The 21,712-nt window shown below is 46.3% G+C and overlaps 1 long non-coding RNA gene across 1 annotated transcript; it reads left to right on the forward strand.

Moving 5' to 3' along the window:
• Positions 1-7,999: 7,999 nt before the first annotated feature.
• LOC107130331 (uncharacterized) lies at positions 8,000-21,318 on the forward strand. Its single transcript, XR_001492317.3, has 4 exons — positions 8,000-8,148; positions 9,260-9,465; positions 12,714-12,806; positions 21,170-21,318. It is a non-coding gene; the product is annotated as an uncharacterized lncRNA (long non-coding RNA).
• Positions 21,319-21,712: the final 394 nt, after the last annotated feature.

Raw genomic sequence — 21,712 nt, forward strand, 5'->3', positions numbered from 1 at the left:
ACAAGCTGGAAAGTAACCTTTGGCAGAGACTGTTAGCAGGCACTTCAAGGGAGGAGAAGTTGGAACAGAAATTTATGCTGAAGGGTAAATTTGGCTAAGTATACATATTCAACAGGTAATAGGAGGAACTATAAATATTCATAAAGGGGGTCCTGATGCATGCATACTGAACAAATATGCATTTTACATGAGTCCCATGTTCATTTTGGGGTGGAGACTTACCATTTAATTGCACTGCAGTTAAGCCCTATATGTCAAAACGTGAAGCAGAGACATGATGTCACTCAAGTGCACAGGCTCTGTAAATGCCAGAACCAGTCCATGGTGAGTGGGCACTTATCAGGAGAAAGTTACTGAAATCAGCCTCTTGTCCAATGAAAGCTGTAGTTTTGGCTTGTGGAACAGGTCGGTTCATTAGCATCTGGCAGTGGACAAGCTACGGTTGTTTCAATATTGCTTATCCCGAGGCCAATGCTTGATTACTAGAGAAGAAGAAAACCTTTGTGGCAGTTGGGATATAGTTTATTCTTTAAATGTAGGGGTTCATGACTTAACCTTGCCTGGCGTGGCCTTAGGTCCTGTTTATAATGTGGTATTTTTTTTTTTTTGAGATGGAGTCTCGCTCTGTCACCCAGGCTAGAGCGCAATGGCACAATCGTGGCTCACTGCAACCTCTGTCTCCCGGGTTCAAGCAATTCCCCCGCCTCAGCCTCCCGAGTAGCTAGAATTACAGGTGTGCGCCACCACGCCCAGCTAATTTTGTATTTTTAGTAGAGTTGGGGTTTCACCATGTTGGCCAGGCTGGTCTCAAACTCCTGACCTCAGGTGATCCACCCACCTCAGCCTCCCAAAGTGCTGGGCTTACAGATGTAAGCCACTGCACCTGGCCTATAACTTGATATTTTATTATTACAATTGATCTGTTCTATTAGTCTTATGGTCTCTCTCTTTTTTTTTTTTTTTTTTGAGACGGAGTATTGCTCTGTTGCCTGGGCTGGAGGGCAGTGGTGCGATCTCAGCTCACTGCAAGCTCTGCCTCCCGGGTTCACGCCATTCTCCTGCCTCAGCATCCCGAGAAGCTGGGACTACAGGTGCCCACCACCATGCCCGGCTAATTTTTTTGTATTTTTTAGTAGAGACAGGGTTTCACTGTGTTAGCCAGGATGGTCTCAATCTCCTGACCTTGTGATCCACCTGCCTTGGCCTCCCAAAGTGCTGGGATTACAGGCGTGAGCCACCACGCCCGGCCATGGTCTCTTTTTTAACATTAGTGCTGGTCAGTGTCTAAACTGCAAAAGGGAGGGCGTATAAGGAGGCATGTCTGACCTCCCATCCCGTCCTGGCTGGGAACTTAGTTTTTAAGTTTTTCTAGGGTCCTGTTGGCCAAGAGCGGATCTGTGCATATGGCTGAGGGGCTTAGGACTTTTTTTTTAGTTCTCAGTCTTAAGGGCCATGATGACCAGTTCAGGGGTATCGAAGGGAGAATTGGGGCATTCATGTCATTGGCTTGAAGGAACAACTCCCAAGCTGGTTTCAAGATGGCTGGCAGGCCCTATGTTGTCACAAAAGAGGGATTCCCTTTGTCCAAAGCTAGGAGAGCTCAAATTCGCTACAGGTCCTCCCATCAGACCGATGCCCCAAAAGAGCTAGTGAAAGGAGAATGACCTGGTGGCACTGAAAATACAGACAGGCTCCCTTCCCAAGAACTCTCCCGGTGCCTCTGTCATGCACGCAGCCCTGGGGCTAATCGCGAAGTTTCATTTGTTTTCTGAAAAGGCAACTCACTAGAAACGTGAGAGTAAAGGCAACTAGGAACAAGGAAAGTAAACTGCTGGTGTTGCCTTCCAGTGCTTCTCATTCTGCTGACTCACTCCTTGCCTCCAAGGTGAGCATCTCCAGCTGGGGCTCAGAAGTGAGGCCTGTTGATGGAAGCGTGATGAGGCCTGCTAGTCTAGCTGAAAGGCATCTTCTCTGTCATCATGTCAAAATTTGGAAAAATGTAATTTACCTATCTCTCTTGATGTATAGGAGGCTCAATTTGAAAAAATGAGGACTCTGATGGAGCCAAAGTCTACAGATGTAAATATCTCCAATAACAAAACTTTTTTTTTTTTTGAGATGGAATCTCTCTCTATTGCCCAGGCTGGAGTGCAATGGCACAATCTTGGCTCACTGCAACCTATGCTTCCCAGGTTCAAGTGATTCTCCTGCCTCAATCTCCCAAGTAGCTGGGATTACAGGCATGTACCACCATGCCTGGCTAATTTTTGCAGTTTTAGTAAAAATGAGGTTTTGCCATGTTGGCCAGGCTGGTCTTGAACTCCTGACTTCAGGTGATCTGCCCACCTCGGCCTCCCAAAGTGCTGGGATTACAGGCATGAGCCACTGCACCTGACCAACAAAACATTTTTCTTGCCCAAACTTCACAGACCTTTAGAGCTTGAAATAAGCTAATTGGACCCCCTTTAAAGAGACTAAGGCCCATGGTGACAGGGCTGGGACACAAACCGATTTTGGAGGGACTCCAAGTTCAGTACTTCTTAATGGTTCTTGGTTCTTCCATGCCCTTCTAGGTTGGCAACTTGTTCCTCGGTTGACAATTCAATCCTGGGACCCCTAAATTGGCATCCCAAAACTAAAAAGGGAAAGAAGATGTGACTTTCGGGGACCACTGTCAGATCACTAAATTGAAAGAGAGCTGCAGCCACCGTCAAAAATCCCTCATGCTTCTTGAGAGTTTCAGAGTGTCAGAGCTTCCTGACTCTAGTAGCCACGGCTGTGACCCCATGGAGTCCTCTAAACCTCAGGTCTCCACGGAAATGGGGGTGACCTCTGAGCGTGTTTGACAGACATGTTTTAGAAGGATTGGGTGGCAGGAAGAAGGATCGTGTACCAACTTACACCTTGGGGGCCTGGAATCGGAGCTGATGTCACTGCTAGTAGGCCAAAGCAGTAGTTGAGCAAATTCTGTCAGTTCTACCTTCAAAATATATCTAGAATCTAATTACTTCTACCACTCCTACTACCACCCCGCTCCAAGACATAACTCTAGCTCCCCTAGCATCACCCTCGAACTGGATTCTCTACTTCTGTTCTTGATGCCTGCACTCTATTCCGGAACAATCCTGAAAACCTGATTCAGATCATGTCACTCCTCTGCTTAAAACCCTCCCATGGCTTCTCCCTCACTCACAGTAAAAGCTAAAGTACTTTACTGTGAACTACAGGGTCCAACATCATTGGGTCCTATAATACTCTGATCTGCCTCTCCATCTGCTTCAGCGATAACTGGCCTCTCTGTGATTCCTTAATGGTGCCAAGCAGGCTCCCACCTCAGGGCCTTTGCACTGGCTGTTCCCATTATCTGAAATTATCTTCCCCCACCCCAACTTCTACCCCCAGACAACATGACTAGATCCATCACTTCTTTCAAGGTCTTTAATCAAAAGATACCTTCTTAGGAAGACTCTTCCTGGCCACCCCATTTAAAATGTTAACATTCACTTACCTGGCTGACATGTCACATACCTCTTCCCACTTTATGCCTTCTCCTTAGCACTTGCCAGTAACATATATTTTACTTGTTTATCTTTATTTATTGTCTTTCTCTCCTACTAGAATGCAAATATGCTGTATCTCCAGCAACCAGTAGGTTGGCACATACTAGGTATTCAATTAATATCTGTTAAATGAAAGAATAAATGAAAGGATGGTTTGGGTGCTTAAACCCACGACATGGTAGCACTGGCCTGTTCTCCAGCTGGGAATTAGGAGTGAGGCCTCCTGAAGGAACAACATTTGCATGTCCACACCTCCAATGGTTTATAACCCTGTCTCCCCCAGTAGACAAATGAATGGAGATGCATTCCCCATACTCATATCACTCCAGCCTGTGCCTTCTGCACTACCCTTCCCCTCCCAAGCCCACACTACCTCAGGGATCTTCCTGCCAACTCCAGTGAGGTTTATCTTGAATAAAGCGCAATTGTTCAACTGGCAGCCCTTACTATGTATCAGCCACTATGCTAAGCATTTTACATAGAATATTTTATTCAATTCTTACGAGACATGTAATATTTCCCCATTTTTCACAAGTGAAAATTGAGGCTCAGAGACTGCACTGAACACCTAAATTGGGTGATTTCCTTTTCTCTGAGAACTTTTCACTTACCCACAAAGATGGGCCCTTGCTGGCCTGTGGATACCCAGCAATACCACCCTCCACTCCTCAGGCCAGCCCTGACTGACTGGGCCAATGTAGAAACCTGAATCTAGTGGGGCCAGTCAGTTTCCTTTTCCCAGAAATGTGGATTTGGATACAGAGATATTTGTCCTCCCTCTTAGGCTTTTCATAAAGGTGGACTGGAATGTCAGTGTCTGGTCCTAGGCACCCTGAGGCCAATCAAGAAAGAAGGCCAGTCGAGGTGGCTCACACCTGTAATCCCAGCACTTTGGGAGGCTGAGATGGGTGGATCACAAGGTCAGGAGATCAAGACCATCCTGGCCAATATGGTGAAACTCCAACTCTACAAAAAATACTAAAAATTAGCCAGACATGGCGGTGTACACCTGTAGCCCCAGCTACTCGGGAGGCTGAGGCAAGATAATTGCTTGAACCCAGGAGGCAGAGGCTACAGTGAGCTGAGATTGAGCCACTGCACTCCAGCTTGGGTGACAGAATGAGGCTCCGTCTCAAAAAAAAAAAAAAAAAAAAGATAAACCAAGTGTCTTTCAATTGTTTGTAACCAAAAGAGCTTGACTCAGAGAAGTTAAAAAACTTACCTAACACCACATAACTTAAGAAGGATGAAGCTGGGACTCTAATGCTCGCACATTCCTGTAACTGCCAAACCACTTAGACTTTGTCTTCCTCCTAGAGGTTGGCAGGGCAGAGGTGGAGTTTCCCCAGCAGATCGCACTGTCTCATTTCCCCTCCTTTCACACTAGTACATTTTCCCAAGAAAAGCCAAGGTCAGAATCACCTCCAGGGCAGCCTCAAATAGGAAAAGAAGTTGACAACAGGAATGTATGGGAAGTAGAGAAGGGCAGCACCATTTTGGTGGGTAGGGATCAGGCAACATGGGGTAAGTTTATGTTTTCACTGAGTCTTGATTTTTTTTGGGAGCAGGTGGAGCCAGCCCCTTCCCTCCATGGAGACACAGCCAGGCAGATGGGTAAGGTGAGCAAGGCATAGGCCAGGAAGAAGTGCGGGGACAGCTTAGCTTTTGGAGTGGGGACTTTGTCCATCAGGCTTCCAGGCCCAAATAAGTCCCCTCATCAAGGAAACTGTGTACCCCTCAGGCAGGCTTGCTCCAAAGATGCAGTCAAGCCAGGTGAAGACCAACGAAAAGAGGGTCAAAGATCTCTCTGGGCAAATCCATTAGAGACAGCTGATCCTTTGGAGCCACTTGAAGTCTGCAGCTCCTGAAGCTCTGTTTATTGACTCTGTTTATTTCTCCAATTTGTCAAGTACACTGTCTGCAAGCTCCAGCTTCCCTCATAAGTGCTCAGCTTCTATTCTGCCTCGCAGGCTTCACCAATTTGATTAGCATACTCTGCACTCCGTCTTTCAAGTCGTTAATGAAAATACTGATGAATACTGGGAGTTATTCAGATCCCTGGGAGGCCTCTCCTCCACCCCATCATCCTCTTTCCTGGTGAGTAAACTGGAAGGGATGAATTGAATCCTCTTTTCAGATGTTCTTTGCCTACTGTTCAAGAGCTTTTGTCTAATCTTTTCATTCATTCATCTATTCAATCACTCATTTATTCATTTGCTAGGGCTAGAGGCTTAGCACAATCCCTGGCACATGGAAAATGGTAAACAAATGCAAGATCTTAGTGTTATGAGGTACTGTGGAGAAACAAGAGATGCACAGGATAGATCCCAGCCCTGAGTGATAAGAATGGGAATAAGAATTACAGCTGCCAGTTTTTAAATACATGCCAGATACTGGGCTACGTACTGTCCAGACAATATCCAGCCCAGGCCAGCTATCATCCACCCTACAGAGGCAGTTGTTGGTAACGATTAAAAGGGAGGATTCTGGCCAGGCGCAGTGACTCACACCTGTAATCACAGCACTTTGAGAGGCCGAGGTGGGCGGATCACTTGAGGTCAGGAGTTTGAGACCAGCTTGGCCAAATGGTGAAACCCCGTCTCTATAAAAATTAGCCACGCATGGTGGTGGGCACCTGTAGTCCCAGGTACTCGGGAGGCTGAGGCACGAGAATTGCTTGAACCCGGGAGGCAGAGGTTGCAGTGAGCCGAGGTAGCACCACTGCACTCCAGCCTGTGCAATAGAGTGAGACTCAGTGTAAAAATAAATAAATAAATAAAATAAAAGTGAGGATTCTAAAGTCAAAGTTCTTATTCCAGCTTTCCACTGACTGGCTTCTTTGCCTTAGATTCTCCCTCTGTACAGTAAGGGTACTATTAGTTATTTCATAGGGTTACTGTGAGGATTTAAATTATTAAATAATACAGAATTGGTACTTGGAGTATTGCCCAGCATATAATATGCACTGAACAAATGCTGGCAATTATTATTATTTGATGTAATACAATTACCCCTTATGAGGTAAATGTTACTATCGTTGTTTTACCAACAAGAAAACTGAAGCTTAGGAAGCCTGAGTAATTTGCCTAAAGTCCTACAACCAAATAATGGAACTCGGGTCCAAATCCAAATCTGATTCCAAATTCCATTTGCTTTATTACTGTACGCTAGAAAGGAAGAAAACATGCATACATACATACATAATTATTTTTACAAGACAGAAGAGCAAATGAGACTGTAGACCATGGAATATTTTCATGGCACATAGTAGATGCTCAGTGAATCCAACCAAATGATGATGATGTTGATGATGTCAGTAATGATGACAACAAAATTCTAAAGTGCCATAGTGAAGTTTTAAAAAATTGTTTTAAGATGTCACAGGACAGAGAGACATCATTTCTGAAGAGAGGAATAGTTGGAGACTTTCATGGAAAAGGTGGTATTTGCAAAGGCCTTAAAGGATGACCATGAGTTGGACACAAGGAGAGAAGAGGAAAAGGCACCCAGGTAGAGGAAACTGCAGGAGCAAAGGCTTACAGACATGAACGCTTAGGGTGTGTGTGAAAAGAAAGAGCAAGAAGTTCCACTGGACAGTACGTGTTGTATGAAAGAAAATAGTTGGGACTGAGCTGGAAAGGAAGGAGACACACCCTTATTGACACATGAGGCCTTGCCCAAAAGACTAGTCAAAGCAGAGAGATTTCTCACACTTCAGAGTCTTCTGAAACTCACATTGGAGAAAGAGCCATATGAGGGATTTGGAGATGAGGCATGGGGTTTCTTCAATATTCAGGCAAGAGTAAGTACCACAATGCTTGTGCAGTAAAGCTTCAGTTTGAGGTGAGGGCCAGGCAGGGTTGACATTCAGCCAACACGTGTGTATCGATATAGGTTGTTGAAAATATTAAACTGCTTTTCTTCCAGTCTGGTAAACAGCACTGCCCTGAACCACCCAAGGCCCCTTCCCCTGGACTCCAGGACCTCCTCGACATCCTCACATAAAAGGATTAATTTCTGGCACTATTTTGATAATCACCCCTGGAGCTAGAGGACTTGGCTTGAGGATACTTTTGCATAGCATGTTACTTAACTTTGAAAAACACAACAGTTGTATCAATAAATGGGTTGCAGAGTATAAAAGCAAACAGACCAACCACTCCACTCTGGCCTCAGATATTCCTCAAGCTAGTTCCTTGTGGGGAACTAACTGCTTTCCTGCTGAGTCACTGTGGCTGCAGCCCTGCCCTTTCATGTGACTGTGTCATTTGGCATTATGGTTCTTCCTGAGCCCAAGGGGACTACAAAGGTCTCTATCAGGACATTGGGCATGGCCACTGTGCTAGGTGCACACACCTGACAGATCGTCTTGTGGGCTCCCACTTTTCCTATTGCTCCCAGCATCACATAGATCCCTGGGATCCCTCCATTAGCTTGGCAATGCCGTGGAAGTTGCCAGAAAAAGAATCCTAAGGAATTGGTTCTCGGCAGCTTTGGCTCAGGCATTTGTCTTCTTAACGAACTGGTGGGGAGGTAGCTCTTTTGGTGCATCATCTCCAGGGCAGGATCCTGCCCTCTGAAGCTTGTGGTGAGACCAGGGACTTGGGGGCTGATGGGGAAGCTTGGGACCTGCTCTTCCCTCTGCTATGAATTTTCTCTCTGGCCAAAGCAATGGCCTCTCCTAGCCCTGCATTTCAATTTGATTGCTCTCAGTACCCATGGTCACCTTTCCTCACCCACAGCTCTTCACAAAAGAGAGACAAGAACAGGGAGGAAGGGATCCCAAAGCAGAGTCCCTGTTGAGGCTGGGGTCCCTGGGCAAATCTGTACCCTGTGCAACTCCTGGGACTGCAGATGTGAGTGATGCCCCAGGATGAATGGTACCCCCAAAGCCTTGAGTGGGGGAACCATGTGCCATCTGCCACTCCACCCTTGGGAAGATAGCCCCACCATTGAGTTAGGGAGCACCAGGAGGAGGTCCTGGATCTCTAACATCTGTCGTCCTGCTGGGTAATGATACTGTGTCTTTTATAAAATCAGAACTAGCCTGGGCAACATGGAGAAAACCTATCTCTACAAAAAAAAAATATATATATTAGCTGGGCGTGGTGGTCATGTACCTATTAGTGCCAGCTATTTATAAGGCTGAGGTGTGAGGATCGCTTGAGCCAGGAGGCAAAGACTGCAATGAGCCGTGATCATGCCACTGCACTCCAGCCTAGAAGACAGAGTAAGACCCTGTCCAAAAAAAAAAAAAAAAAGCTTTCCATTCCTCCCTTTTAGAGAAAGCAGAAAACACACACAGAAGACTGTACTCACACACCTGTGTGGCTGTGGTCAGAGGCTTTGCCAAGGGACCTTTCCTGGGAGGGGAAAGAAAAGCCTATGAATTGCATTGAGGACCTGAACAAGGGCACAGGATATGGAGGGGGGTGACAACAAAATGGTTTTTATTGGCAGTCAGCCCTCCACACGCTGCAGTCCCTCCTATCAGTCCACTAGCAGGTTCCTAGGGAAGCAATACGTCTTCCATTTGGCCATGCACACACCCCTCCTGCAGCAGTGAGCACTTTCTGTTCTCCTGCATGGCTGGCCTGATGCTCACCCTGCAGCCCCGTGACAGGAGGAATGACATTACCCCTGCCTATGCAGAACCTACTTTCCATTCCCTATCTCAACTGTGCTCTTCTTCTCCACAGTGGCTCCCAAAGTATCAAGCCCACTGTGCTGATTTGAGCGTTTGGTTCAGCCCTTTCTGGTCATCACCAATGTTCACCTGGCCATGCTGATGGCAGCAGGCACTGATCTGGCCATTTCCACAGCCTGGTCACCCCATGGTGGCCCTTGATTGAGCTTGCCATGGCACGGAAGGGGGCCTCTCCTACTCACCGAACTCCTTATTGAGGTACAGCACATTCATTTATATTCATATGGTAGTAATACCTAATTTTTATAGGTATGTGCCAGGCACTGTCCAAAGTATTTACATGCATTACTCATTTAATCCTCACAATCGCATGATATATACTGTTAGCCCCAATTTACAGATTGAGGAAGCTTGACCATGGAGACTTTTGCTAACATATTCAAAGTGCATGTAAGGAACAGGGCCCAGATTCCAACCCAAGCTACTAAGTTCCCAAGTGCATGTGTGTTCGAAGATATCATGCCATGAGGCTGCTGAAGATTCACACGACTGGTATCCAAATCCTTCCTAGGAATAGGTGGTGATGCGATGGGTGGAGAAGCATGGAGAAGGCAGATCCTGGAAAGAGGGCGAGCAAAGAACACAGAAAGGGGACACTGGGAGCCAGAAGCCAAAGGGGAACCTGGACTTCCCTCCGTTCTCCAAGGCCTGGTTCTCACTGAAGATATTGTGGGATGAGAGAGAGAACAGAATACTAAAGAACAGAATGAGAGTAGGTGAGCAGTCGGCCCAGAGGAGAGGAATGCACACAGGCTGAAGGGAGAGAAGAGATGAAATGGACATAGCACGTCTCACAAGCCAATGGGAGGAGCTGGGAACCCAGCATTAGCTTGAAGGTGCTCACCTTCCCTCTGGATGGTTGACTCAGTGTTGACACAGACTTTAGCTGTCAGCCCTGAAAGCAATCAGCTCATCATTGCAGCCTCTTTATTGTCTAAATTTTTCTGAAGGCATGAGATGCCACTGGCCTTTCAACAGGGCTACCCAGGACATGGGGAAGAGAAGGGCAGGGAAGCAGAGATAGAGGCCAAACACAAGTGCTTCTGCCAGCAGAGCTCAGAGCATGTCTGGCAACCCCAGTTCCCAGCCCTGAAGCAGGCACCAGGCTACCAGGACAGACATAAACCAGGGACAAGGAAAGGGAAGGGCCAGCCCCAAAGCCCTTGGGATGCCTTGTCAACAGGCCAGTGTCCTTTGGAAAACATTCCAAAGGAAACAACAAAAGTGAGACAAAGGATTTCCTTCCTCTTCCCTCATGTCAGAAATTCCCTGAGGGTCTTTCCTGGACTACTTGTCTGTCTCTATAACAATCCTACACACTGGTCAAAGTTTTTAAGGCCAAAAGTTTTAAAGGAAATGGAAAGAGAAGTAAGATTTAAAATATGTGTCAGAGTCTGTTGCTGTCACTGTGGGAGCTTATTCTTTCTTGTCACAGCGAACAAAGCTGAGGAAACAGATTTTTCCATGTTACATTTGATGGGGGTGGGACCCATGGCCTAGAACTGGGGGTCAGCGGAAGATAGAGCACACCCATTAGAGAAAGGGGTCAGCAAGAAGGAAGATAGAAGCAGATGCCAACGGGGCAGGGGGCTGTAGGGAAAAGAGGGGGAAGAGGGAGGGGGCAAAAGGAGGAAGAAGTGGAGGAGGAGGGGATGAAGAGGAGGAGAAGGAGGAAGAAGAGGAAGAGGGGAAAGGAGGAAGAGGACGAGGAGGAGGAAGTGGAGGAAGGGGAAGAAGAGAGGATGCACATGAAGAAGAGAAATCACCACTGCCTTGTCTGCCTTCACTTCTCCCTGCCTCTCGCATCCTCTACCTGTTCTCAGTCAAGTTCTTGCCACTGGCACTTAACTTGTCTTCCCTTTATGGACCTCAACAATCCACCCCTCCAGGTCCTTCCCGCCTCTCACCTGGACTGGTCTGTGGCTTCCAATAATAATCTTCTTAGCTTCAGTTTCTCCCATCTCCAGCTCACCCTTGTCACCACTCCAGGTTTAGCTTCCTAAAATATTATTTTCATGACATTATTCTGTATCATTTTTTCATAACTCCCTAACTTCCATTTCCCAATTTGGTGTAATGGAAGGAGCCTGAGCTTTTCGTAGAAGGGTCCTCAAGGGTTCTCAGCCTCAGCACAGTTGATATTTGGGGCCAGATAATTCCTCGCTGTGAGGCCTGTCCTGTGCATATTAAGATGTTCAGCAGCATTCCTGTTACCCTTGAGTGCATCCCTCCCAACCCCTACTTGTGACAACCAAAAATTTCTCAACAGTGCCACTTGTCTCCTGGGGGACAAAATTGCCTCTGGTTAAGAACCAGTGACCTAGATTCAACCCCTGACTCTGTCACCTACTGACAGAGCTCCTTTGGGTAAATGACATAACTTCTCTGAAGCCTAGTTTCCTCAACATTAACACAGGGCTAATAATGCCTACCTTACAGAGCCATTGTGAGAATTAGATAAAATAATTCTAATATATAACACAGATCTAACACAATATCTAGCACATGATAATAGCACAGTGAGATGGGGCCCACTGTGTACAGTACAAACCGGAGATTCTACCATGGTTTAGCTCCATCCTAGGTATATTAGAATAGCCATTTACTTGTTATTATAAGGAACAAAATAATAGTGGATTAAACAAGTAACAGTCCATATAAAATCAGTCCCGGCTGATAGAGTGCCCATGTGGTGTCTGGTGTACAGGCCCTTTCTAGCTTCATGTTCTGCCATCCTCAACACAAGGTTTCCATCCTATGGTCCAATATGGCTGTTCCAGCTCCCACCACCACATGTCTGCCCTTCCAGGAAGCAAGAAGGAAAGAAGGGTGAAAGGGGAGAATATGCCTCTTTCCTAAAGTGGGTACCAATGTGGTGCTGTACACATCACTTCCACTCACATTCTATTGGCCAGAGCCTAGTCACATGATCACACCCAACTACAAAGGAGACCGGGAAATATATATATATATATCTCCATAGCTTCCACCCAGACCTCTTCTAAAGAGCTTGTTCAAAGCACTAACAGAGCCAGCCATGGTGGTGTGCACCTGTAATCCTAGCTTCTCAGGAGGCTGAGCAGATAGGATTGTTTGAGGTCAGGTGGTCAAGGTTGCAGTACACTATGATCATGCCTGTGAATAGCCACTGGACTCCAGACTGGGCAACACAGTGAGACCCCAGCTTAAAAAAAAAGCACTAACAGGTCTATTTGGTTATCCTCCTAGTACCATCACTTCAATATGCTCTAACAAAAGATATGTATTTTTTGTTTGTTTGTTTTTAAGAAACAGAGTCTTGACCTGTCACTCAGGCTGGAGTGCCGCAGTACCATCCTCCCACCTCAAGTGATCCTACTTCAGCCTCCCAAGCAACTGGAACTACAGGTGTGCATCACCACGCCTGGCTAATTTTTTCTTTTCTTTTTCTTTTTTTTTTTTTGTAGAGACAGAGTCTTGCTGTATTGCCCAGGCTGGTCTCAAACTCCTGGGCTCAAGAAATCCTCCCACCCTAGCCTCCCAAAGTGTTGGGAATACAGGTGTGAGCCATTGCACCTGGCCCAGAAATATCTTTAGTTATGTGGCAAAGTACCCAGCTGAACCTTCTGTTATCACAGATCAGAGAACAAATATTGGGAAATGTTACGTACTGAATGTTTGTATCCCCACTGAAATTCATATGTTGCTGGCATTTGGAGATAGGACCTTTGGGAATTAATTATTGTCAGATGAGGTCATGAGGGTGAAACCCTTCTCTGATAGGATTAGTGTCCTTATAAGAAGAGACATCTGCTGGACGCAGTGGCTCATGCCTGCAATCCCAGCACTTTGGGAGGCCAAGGCGGGCAGATTGCTTGAACTCATGAGTTCCAGACCAGCCTGGGCAACATGGCAAAACCCCATCTCTACAAAAAATGCAAACATTTGTCAGGCATGGTGCTGCATGCATGTAGTCCCAGCCACTCAGGATGCTGAGGTGGGAGCCCAGGAGGCAGAGGTTGCAATAAGCTGAGATTGCGCCACTGCGCTCCAGCCTGGGCGATAGAGCCAGACCTTGTCTTAAAAACTAAAAATAAAGAAGAGACATCACTCACTCTCCATCCACTATGTGAGGACACAGAGAGAAGGCAGTCATCTACAAGCTGGGAAGAGAGCCTTCATCAGAAGGCTACTCCTTGATCTCGGACTTCTAGTCTCCAGAACTGAGAAAAAAAAAATACACTTCTGGTGTTTAGGCCAACCAGTTTGTGGTATTGTGTTATGGCAGCCCAAGCAGACAGATAAAGGTTCAGCCTCCAAACAGTCACATTCTGCGGTACAGGAGGTTCTGACTTCAACCTATACATTTGTAGGGCAATTTAGCTCATAATAAGCATACTGTAGATGCCCAGGAAATACTTCTTATCTGTCTGATTAAAAGACTCAGAAAGAGAAAGGCTAATCATACTGTTAACTAACTCCTGTGCACAGGGCCACTCAGCAATGTTTTGACAGGTTACTCCTCCTCTTGCTTCCCCTTAGAACTCAATATTCTCTTTGGCTGTTATGACTCCACTCTCTCTAAGTTTTTTTCCTTCTTCTCAGGCCACTCCTTCATCCCCTTAGTGAATTCCTCTACCTCCGGCCATCCTTTAAAAGTCAGCATTCTATAGTGTTCTATTCTCCTCACTCTAAGCTCTTTCCACAGTGATCTCATGGACTCCATTGCTTCAATCATCGTTTGCAGCTGATGGTTCTCAAATCCATAGCTTCCACCCAGACCTCTTCTGAACAGCTTGTCCAAAGCACTAACACAGCCAGCCATGGTGGTGTGCACCTGTAATCCTAGCTTCTCAGGAGGCTGAGCAGGGAGGATTGTTTGAGGTCAAGAGGTCAAGGTTGCAGTACACTACGATCATGCCTGTGAATAGTCACTGGACTCCACACTGGGCAATATAGTGAGGCCCCATCTCAAAAAAAAAAAGCACTAACAGGTCTATTTGGTTATCCCCCTGGTATCATCCCTTCAGTACGCTCTAAACTGGATCATTTATCAATCCCCTCCATCTTCTCCACCATGATTCACTCTCCTCCTCAATACACACACACACACACACACACACACACACACACACACACACACACATTGTTCCTTCTCTTAAGCTCCTTATCTCAGTGAACCATATCACCATCTCCCCAGAACCTAACTCCTATATTCAATCCCCAAATCCCATCCAGTTTGACTTCTTAATACCTCTTTCTATCCCCTTTTCTACCAGTTTACTTTGGGCTGCTGTCATCTTTCATTTAGATTACAAAAACAATATTCTTTCTAATCCATCTGCCTTTTACCCACTCTTTTCCCTTCAATCAAAGTGATTTTCTAAAACATAAACACAATGCTACCACTCCTCTGATGAAAACCTTTTAAAAACTTACCATTGGCCTTAGACACATTTTCAAATTCCTTAGTCGGGCAAAATAATTCTTCATCCCTGGGTCCTTCTTCTCTACTCCACTTCATCTCCTGCCCATCCCCAACACAACTTACACTCTTTATTCTTCACTTACAGTTTCCCAAAGAGTTCTATACTCTCTTTCAACCTCCAGCTTTTACACATTTTTCACCATGTTTGGACTCCTCCCGGCTAATTTCTGTTGCTATTGCAAATCTCAGTTTACACATTACCTCCTCGAAGAAACCTAATCAGCCTTTGAGAACCAATTCCTGTGGACCTTCTTCCCTGGAATCAACTGTCTCCCTCACCTTCAGGCACATTAACCCCACCCTGACAGCTCATTTCCTAACACCTGCGCTCCTCTTATACTTTGTTCATATCTTTATTAAAGCATTCATCACACCGTAATTCAGCTTTGCCCTGCTGCTCCCCCACTGTATGCAGGCTCCTTGGGGACAAAAACTGTCTGATTTCTGTGCTAGAAATCATCTGTTTTTTCTTCCATATCCCCTCCCTACCCTTCTCTGTCCTCCTGTGAGCCCCAGGAGGCTGATCTGTAGTAAATACATAAATGGAATTCAGCCACTGCAGAGAAGAGGGTGAAGTCCAGGTCAAGGTCATCATTTCACCGGCTAGATGAGCCCTTCAACCAAAGCACAGCTTCTGCCCCGTGGCCCTCTCCACCTGACTCATTTTTTCTTCCGGGAATTGTCTCTCCCTTTATCCCCTCAGCCCAGGCTTGATAATATCTTCCTGATGTTACTGGCTCCAGGAGACGGCACTACCCCTTGTTTTCCTGCACTCTGCCCTCCCCTTTGAAAATAGTCCCTTTATTAAATTCTCCTCAAATTACCAATTACCCAATTTAAGTTTGCCAGGACCCAATTAATTTCCTCTTTCAGTTTCTGGCAAAGATTCTAGAACATAAATGTTGAATGAATGGATGAATGACTAAATGAATTGAGGAAAACAACTCAAGCCATTGGCTAACTTGGCTTATTCATCCTTATTTCACAAGGAGAAAAAATGATTTCTCAATTTAGAACCTGAGACTCGGTCTGGCATGGTGGCTCATACTAGTAGTACCACCACTTTGGGAGGCCGAGGTGTACACCTCAATTGAGCCCAGAAGTTTGAGACCAGCCTGGGCAACATGTCGAAACCCCTTCTCTACAAAAAAATACCAAAATTAGCTGGGAGTGGTGGCACGTGCCTGTAGTCCCAGCTACTCAGGAGGCTGAAGTGGGGAAATCAATTGGGCCTGGGAGGTCGAGGCTTCAGTGAACTGTGATTACGGCACTGCACTCCAGCCTGGGTGACAGAGGGAGACCCTGTCTCAAACAAACAACAACAAAAGAACTTGAAATTCAAGTGAGACAGTTTTAGGGTCAGCAAAGAAGGGGATCCTTGGGACGCTTTTGGCAGAAGGCAGGTCTGGGGAATGAGAAAGAGGCTGTTGGGTAGATGTCCTTTGCTATAGCAGTCCCTGAGGTTTGCAGGGTGCTGGGCTCCCCAGAGAGAACTGTATTTCCTGCTGTGACTCTGTACCATGCTGGGTGGGAATGCCTCTTGTGCCTTCCTTTCTTTCTCTTGGTCTTTCCCCTAGAGAAGGGATTAGAAAATCACTAGATGGTTACTTCCTCCAACCTCCCACTCAAATCCAGCAACCTGAAATTCAAGCTCAAGAGGTGTGGGAGGGGAAAGCCCAGCAATCATCAAAGTAGGAGAGACTACATTCATGAGCAGATCTGGGCCAAGGCCACAGCGGGGGGACAGGATCCTCTGAGATGAGTCATACACCACGCACCCTTGTGGAGTCCTCCAATTGTCCCAGCACTGTTCAAGCTGGGAGGGACCTCAGTGCTCATTATACCATCAGAACCCAGCCCACGGAGGGGAAGCAATTGCCCAAGATCATACAGTAAGTTGGGAGCAAAGCAGGTGTCAGAACCTAGGTCACCCAGTCAATAAACTTGCCATCTCATTGCCACACCACACTGCCTCCTGAGACCAGGGGATGCTTCCAAGATGTCAGGTTTCAGTAGAAGGAACAGGCTCCCAAAAGAAGAGGCCAGACAGACAGTTCAGGTCTGCTGTACTGTGTGCTTTGGAGAAGAGAATTAGCACTAGTCAAGCTATGGTTATACACAAGGCCCTGGCCATATATTGTCAGGGTCAATAGTACTGGTTCCGCAACACACACTGGGGCCTGTTGGGGGCGGTGGGGGAAGGAGACCATCAGGATAAATAGCTAATGCATGCGGGGCTTAGTACCCAGGTGTTGGGTTGATAGATGCAGCAAACCACCATGGCACACGTTTACCTATGTAACAAACCTGCACATCTTGCACATGTGCCCCAAAACTTAAAATAATAAAGAAAAGAAAAGAAAAAAAGAGTACTGGTTCTGAGCTCAAACAAATACGGGTCTGAATTTTGTGTGACCTTGAATAGGTGACTCAACTTTTCTAAGCCTATTTCCTCACCTGTAAAATGAAGGTTAAAAGAATACTCACCTCATAGGATTTTTGTGGGGACTAAATAAGGTGATTTATGTAAAGCATTTAGCACATTTAAAAGCTGGCACTGAATAAGCTCTCAATATATGTTGGCAATTATTTTTCCCTATAGCAATTGTTGTATTTAATTCTCATGCCATCCTTTTAAGAGAGACAGGACATGAGCTTGGTAAGTTACTTGCTCAAATTTATGTATTCGTTTATATTTGTTAAGCTCCTACCAAGGGGCCGGATTCCGTTCTGTACTGTGGGGATATGGCAATGAATAAAGGCAACAAAAATCCCTGCCCTCATGGAGCTTTCGTTGTAGTTGGGGCAGACAATCAACAAAAAGTACAAGTCAATTATATGAAATGCCAGAGGGAGAGAAGTGTTATTGAGAGACATAAAACAAGGGAGATGATGGAGAGAGGGAGGGGAGAGTTGCAGTTTTGGAGAGAGTGATCATGGAAAGCCTCCACATGATGGTGATAAAGAAGCTAAAAAGAAATTATTTAGGCAGTTGGTGAGGGTAAGAGAGTCCTCCGTAAGGCTTCCCTTTCAACAAAAAGCAGCCCCAAAATCATTTCTTTTCTAACAAAGAACCACCTGTAAAATCGATCTGCAGACATAAATAAGCAAGCTCGAAGCTTGCACAGGTAAATGCCGGCAGCTGTGCCAATAGGAAAAGGCTACCTGGGGCCAGGTGTGTTCAACAAGGAGGTTCCCTCTTCTCTTTTCTTTGTCACCACATGTGCAGTAGAAAGGCAGGCAACCCATGCCAGTCAGGTAGAGACTCCATCTGTACAATAAAAGATTAGGGTGGGATGGCCAGCTTCTTTGTGTGCTATGCAAATAGTGCACCTGGTCCTACCAATCTCGCAGGCCCTATGTAAATCAGACGCCACCTCCTCAAGCTTGCCTATAAAACCCCGTGCATTTCACCACAGAACCAGAAAACCCACTCAGGAGCCCTTCCTTCTCTCTCTGGAGGAGAGAGAATTATTCTCTTTCCTTTCTTTCGCCTATTGAATGTCCGCTCTTAAACTCACTTCTTGTACATCTGTGTCCTTGATTTCTCTGGTGTGAGACAACAGAGCTCGGATATTACCCGAGACAAATGACGCCCCTTCAATGGCATTGAGCAAGGGTCTGAAGAAGGGAAGAGGATAGGCTTGTGGCTCTCAGAGGGAAGAGCATTCCAGAGAAAAGGAAGCACATGTGCAAATGCCCCAAGGCAAGCACCAAATATTGGAAGGAGAACCTGGAGGCCAGTGCTCTGAAACAGGAGTGCAGGGACGAGCCATGGGAATTGAAGTTAGAAAACACCCTTAATTATGGTGCTGGGAGCTGAGATTCAAACTGAGAACTAGTTCCCAAGCCCTTGCTCAGCCCCATTGCAGCCTCACTAGATGACAGGATGGTGTGATTGAGTTGATTCTGTTCTTTCTAGAGAGGGTTTTGTGTGGTCCAACACTGGATACCAGGGAGCGGGGTAAAGAATTCTATTTCCAAATAAGTGTAATGTCTCTATCTTCGGAACCAAAAATCAGAATATAAATTTCAATAAGTACATGAACTTATAAGCAGGTAGGACAGAACATATGAAAGTAGGGCATCCAAGATATGCAGGACCTTGAATGAGCACAAAAGCTTTTCTATCCCTAAGATCCTCAGGCACTTTACCTTTATCCACCTCTAATAAGAACCACCTCCTTCCTTGGCCTGGGGAGGAGCAAGCTGGGATTCTTTAAAGTCCTCTACCTGCCAGGGCAACAGCAAAGTCCAAGCAGGCAGAAGGCAGGGGCAGGGGTTAGGTGGCCGGGGGTCCCAGAGACCCAGTCCTGACTCCGGTACACTCTCGGAACCCTCTGAGTGCCTTACTTTCCCTCCTCCAGCAAGAGGCTCTCCATCTGCCCACCCACCTCCCAGGATATTCCTAGGAAGGATCAAAGAGGACCTCTTGAAAGGGCTGGCTCCCACTCCAGATAATTGCTAGGTAAACGCACCGTGTGTTTAGGATGTAATGGGCCAGTGCAGACAGAGCTGAAGAGAGGAAATTGCTCACTTCAGGGAGGGGCAGGAACTCTTCCAGGCCATTACGGTCCACTAAGTAAGCTGCCTTTGCCAAGGTGAAATGGCTCCCTGATGACTTGAAGAGTGAACTGTCTCCTACCATTTCACACTGCATTTTGGTTACTGAGCTGTGATGCTCCCCTTCTCTCTCCATGAAACCTCTGCAGCAGGGTCGCCATCACCCTTCCAGCAGAAAGACCTGGGAAAACAAGCCACTGATTTCAAAAAGGGTACAAATTTATGTGGAAGGACGTAGGGGAGGGAGGGTGAGAGGGAATGCTCTGGAGCTCAGTGAGGCACCTCGGGGTTACACCAGAAGGGACTCTGTGCTGGGTTCCAGGCCTGATTCTTTCTTTTTTTTTTTTTGAGACAGAGTTTTACTCTTGTCATCCAGGCTGGAGTGCAGTGGTACAGTGGCATCAATCTCCGCCTCATGGGTTCAAGTGATTCTCCTGCCTCAGTCTCCCAAGTAGCTGGGATTACAGGTGCCCACCACCACGCCTGGCTAATTTTGTATTTTTAGTAGAGATGGGGTTTCACCATGTTGGCCAGGCTGGTCTCGAACTCCTGACCTCAGGTGATCCACCTGCCTCGGCTTCCCAAAGTGCTGGGATTACAGATGTGAGCCACTGCACCTGGCCCCTGGTTATTTCTTGATGCCATGCATCAGCTGAGTGGCTTTGAGGAAGTCAGTTCACGACTCCAGCCCTCAGATTTCTCATATAGAAAATGAGAAGATAATTGCTTAGTTCACACCCAGCTCTAAAATTCTGTGATTTTAGGCAGAAGAAGAGATTGCGTGGAGCATTTTAGTGGCTGGGATGGCTCATGACTGGGCTGAGATGATCGACCTTTGTTTCAGATCCAGAAACCTCTTCACCTGAACCTCATTGCCACAAGCCAGACCGAGACCTAGACAGGGATTTTCACACCAACAACAAAAAACACACTTAAAGAGCCTGATTATTTTTACCTGGAGCTTGGAGGCCCAGAGGAAAAACATACAAATGGGACTAGGTACACACACGCACTCAGCTTCTGAATTTTAATATCAGAAGATCATTATCATAAGCTGCATCAACAACTTGGGATCCTAACTAGTGCCAACTAAGCCTTCTCGCTTAATTACATGCTTAGAGCACTACAATTTAAAATCCTGGCAACCATGTTCTATGCAATTAAAAACAAACTCACAAACAGGCCTTACTTGTACCTCTAATATGTTGTTAAAAGTTTGTCCCTGCTGCTCACTCACTTTCCTGGGAACACTGCTTTTCGCCAAAGAGCCTCAGTCCCCAAATCCCAAATGCCTGTCAGTTACCCTCCAGCTTCTGTCAACAGGCCCATGGCCAAGTGTCATGAAAACCAACAGCATGGCCGGGCGCGGTGGCTCAAGCCTGTAATCCCAGCACTTTGGGAGGCCGAGACGGGCGGATCACGAGGTCAGGAGATCGAGACCATCCTGGCTAATATGGTGAAACCCCGTCTCTACTAAAAAATACAAAAAACTAGCTGGGCGAGGTGGTGGGCGCCTGTAGTCCCAGCTACTCGGGAGGCTGAGGCAGGAGAATGGCGTAAACCCGGGAGGCGGAGCTTGCAGTGAGCTGAGATCCGGCCACTGCACTCCAGCCTGGGCGACAAAGCGAGACTCCGTCTCAAAAAAAAAAAAAAAAAAAAAGAAAACCAACAGCTTTGCTTATTCCCACTCTGAGCTTCCAGATAACTATGCCTCCATTAATCTCTACTGAGGAACACAAGATTCCTCAACTGCATTGGGGATACTGAGAGGATTGTATCATCAGTGGCTTTGAAAGTTGGAAGTGAAGTATTGGATTCTAGCCATGATTGGCCTTCATTCATTAATCAGTGCTGCCTTCTCTACCTTTCCAGGTTTATGAGCAGAAACCATTGCTTAAGAGATACTCACCATCAACCAGAATCATGGGGGACAGAGCACCATGAACTCAGTGAGCAAAGAGAACACGGTGGGGGGGGGGTATTCTTGGGGATGCAATCTCCACATCAAATCCATTGGCAAGACCTGGATGTTCTTGGAAATGTTGAAACATTGAAAATGTTGAACATAAATCTTCTCCCCATCTCCAGTATCAACACCCAGCTGAGGCCACCATCATTTCTTGGGTTTGGGTGGACAATTGCAACAGCCACCTATGACTGCTGTGACTTTCTCTATAACTCCAGTTAATCCATCCTCCACTCTGCAGCCTGAATGATCTCTTCAAAATTCACAGTAGATAATGACACCCCAGTGGAAAATGTTGATTACCTTCTACTTAGAATAAACCCCAAATTCTTTACTGTGGCCTACAAGACCCTCAGTGCAATCCTCGCTGGATGGGCTCCTCATTTTTTAAGTCTCAGATTAAATTAGCGGTTCTCAAAAGACAGCAATTTTGCCCTTTAAGAGACATT

Source organism: Macaca fascicularis, chromosome 7, assembly GCF_037993035.2.
Source record: "Macaca fascicularis isolate 582-1 chromosome 7, T2T-MFA8v1.1".
NCBI lineage: Eukaryota > Metazoa > Chordata > Mammalia > Primates > Cercopithecidae > Macaca > Macaca fascicularis.